Raw genomic sequence first — 3,462 nt, forward strand, 5'->3', positions numbered from 1 at the left:
GAGGAGCAGCCCTGGGACACTACAAAGGCTGCACTCTCGCCTTCCCCAGGCGCTGGGCCCTGCTTTGCATCATGGCTCTGCCGTCCGGGCAGGGGCAGGTGCAGCTGCAAGTGCCACAATCCCGCCTCCCCAGCCCTCCCTTCCTCACGGGAAATTTATTAGCGAGGTTAGGGCAGGCTAACCAAACGGCAACCCCGGGTGCAATTTCCTCGGAGGAATGCTTTGATCCTGCTCTCTCCTTGCGCCGTCGAGGGCAGATTGCAATGACAAACGCGGGAGATCGCCGCCAATTGTTAGGTCAGAGATGTTACCGTTTAATCTGAAACAAATTGCTCCTGCCTGCGCCCCTCTCGCCGCCCCCTCTTTCCCCGCCCCTGTGGTCCCGATGCCCGGCCAGGGATCCCACCGGCAGGGCCGGGGCCCCATAACGGAGGGATCCAGCCCAGCATCGGGCCCGGACAGAAGGGGTTCTCCTCTGCAAAACATAAAGCTACTGTATATTTGCTCCAGCGAAGACGTTGAGATTTTCGTGGAGGAAAAGGGAATTAAAAAAAAAAAATAAAAAAAAATCACCTTTTCCGGTATTACCCAATCAGTACAAACCATGATTTCTTTTGCAGTTTACTTCCATAAAAATGTGGATTTTTTTCTTCTACATTCATCTCCCTCTGTCTCTTGTAAAGCAAAACTGAATACGATTTTTATCCGTGGCATGGGCCTTTCTGAACTGATAGTACCACAGAATGTTTTAAACAAGTAAGTCTGGGTTGTTGGGGGTGGGAAAGGAGTATATTCTGTTTTAAACAAGCATTTAATTTTTTACTTTTTAAATACATTGCTGCCTAACATATTTGTAGGTACGGAGTCAGAGATTTTTCTATTTCTATATTCTATGTGCCAGTCATATAAATATAATAAATACATATTATAAGGATGTAAGAAATGTTGAGGTAATGTGTTCGCTACAGTGTAACATAGAAGAAAATTTTATTGAATGTGACAGTGATACCACTGCCTTTTTAAGAATGTTTGCTTTGTCAAGGAGGGCAAGGGTTAACCTCTTTATAGAAAGACTTGTTTATCGTATCAGGATAATCTTCAGTCATACAAAACTGGAATGATATCAAAGCGGTAATGGTGAACAGGTGAGACTTGTCACTTCAGACACAGTGAAAGTCCGACAGGAAGTCCAGAGTCATCAACAAAATGTTTCCCATGGACATAGACAATTTTGGATTGAGCACAGGGTTCAGCAGATTTTCCCATTTACAATCCTTTTCACCCTGGCAGCTGAAGGGATGAACTCCCACGGAAGAGGGAGGAATGGACTCTAAGGGGAGGACAGGTTTACCTTCTGCAGCTGAAGGCTCTGCCTGCTCATTGAGGATGTAGCAAGGGGGCACAATCTGGCCCACACCTCTGCAACCAGGACCACAGGAGCCTGGAAGCAAAAAGAAACACATCTCAGTGAACTAGAACTGCCTCTCCTGCGGCCTCCCAGTTTATGGTTGGGGAGCATGGGAGCAGACCTAGAGAGACTCCAAGTCAAAACCAGTCCAAACCCATCTCCATCCAATCCTGTGCTGGAATTTTAAGTTAAAAAAAAAAAAGCCATGGGGAATGCTTGTGTGCCATCCGCAGCAGCTTTGCTGTGGCTCATAAACAAGGCTGACCTTTGGTTTGCCAGCATTTAATAAGCTGGTAGACATTTGGCAGGTCTCTTGCTAAAATGTACTAGAAAATTGGATCAACTCTCAGCATGAATATCAAGAATCCACTATGCAAGCAGTGAACATAGCAAATTGTTGAGTCAGCAACTAATGTACTTCACTGTAATCTTCCCAAATGTCTTAAGTAGTTTGGCAAATCTCTTGTTGCAATAAATTCTAGTAAAGTTTTGGGCTTTATTTTTTTTAACATATGGTCTTAAAAAATAACTTAGCCAAGAACATTTTTAGAGTCAATGCAGAACTTGCTGGAGATGTTTTCTCGAAGCTTGTTTGCACTCTGGCAGTTTTACTCAAATGTCAACCAGACACAGAAAGTATGGGGTTTTGGGTTTTATTTTACAGTCCTGGAAAGTAAAGGTCAACTTTCTGCAATGTAAATTGTCTTTTCAATTGCCATATTCTAGCAGAACAGCAAGAGTCTCACTAATAAACTGGTTTGCAGTGTTTCGTTTTGTTTTTTTCTTCCCTCAGGATGCATTACAATCGTATGCAAAATATTTAGAATGCCAGTAAGACACCTGCTAAATCAAATAATTTGGGTAGGCTATGCTATGCTTAGCAGTATAGAATCAATCCCATAATTGTAACTAGTCAGATTGTACCATTGCAGTCTCTCAGTAGCCTTACCACAATTAACAGGATGACCTGAGGTATTAGTCAGCATGAAAAATAACATCACACTCTGGCAATATATCAGTTAAAACAAGCTGGACAGACTCAGGCTGTATTGATACATGTGGCCATACTAAAGGCTGCTTGTTATGCTCCTGCTAGCAGGAAAGTTTGTAAAACCATTTATAGACTGTGATATTGCACTAAGCAAATACAAGTATCAGATTCTGGCTCACTACGTACAGATGTCCGAGGCAGTAGAGGGGAAAGAGGTGACTGGGGTCTGCTCAGCACTCACAGCATGTTGGAGTGAACACGAGATAGTTTGCCTCTCCGAAAATTATGTAGAAAACACAGTGAGCTACACTTTGGCATTTCCACTTAAGCGCTCTGAAGGATTTTACCATCTACCTATCTGAGAACTAACCCTGAAAATCAGACAAGCTTGTGCCATAACTTCACAGACCAGGTGATCCATCTACATGGCACATGAGTGTGTGCAGGTACTGAGAACTCTCCTCACTTGATTCTTGGACATCAGTTAAGGAAGCATAAAGGCAAGGGATGTACTCCCAATACAGCTGATATGATGCTGATGTATCTCAAATTCCTCTCATAATTAAAAGGAAGCATTTATGGGTGCAGAGTCCCCTTCCACAAGATTTTAGGTGATGTTTGAGGTAGAAGATATTTCTGCCATTATATAAGTAAAATCCAAGCCTTTTTATTATTATTATTATTTATTTATTATTTTTATCTTAATTTTTGGCTAGTATTTCTGTACATCTTCGTTTAATTTTTTTGAGGCTAGATTTAGAGATAGTGCTGGGAGAATCTGGGAAAACCAGAATGCACACAGAGGACAGTGATAAAAATGTGTATCTTTAGGACTCTGGAAGTAGAACCCTTCATTGGAGATATTTTAAGTACCCCAAACAGCCTGGAAAATTTTTCAGGTACACCACACTTGGATAGCACGACATCCCTACAAAGTATCTTGAAGAAGGGATGAATTAACTCTTTCCAACCTTTGTCTGTTTGTCTGAGCTGCCATCAGTGGGAACTCTGACTCCTCTCAGAGTCAATACAAATGAAGGGCTGACACCAGGGTCACCTTCTG

The sequence above is a fragment of the Manacus vitellinus genome, unplaced genomic scaffold (assembly GCF_001715985.3).
Source record: "Manacus vitellinus isolate BGI_N305 unplaced genomic scaffold, ASM171598v3 scaffold_18_pilon, whole genome shotgun sequence".
In the NCBI taxonomy this organism is placed as follows: Eukaryota; Metazoa; Chordata; class Aves; order Passeriformes; family Pipridae; genus Manacus; species Manacus vitellinus.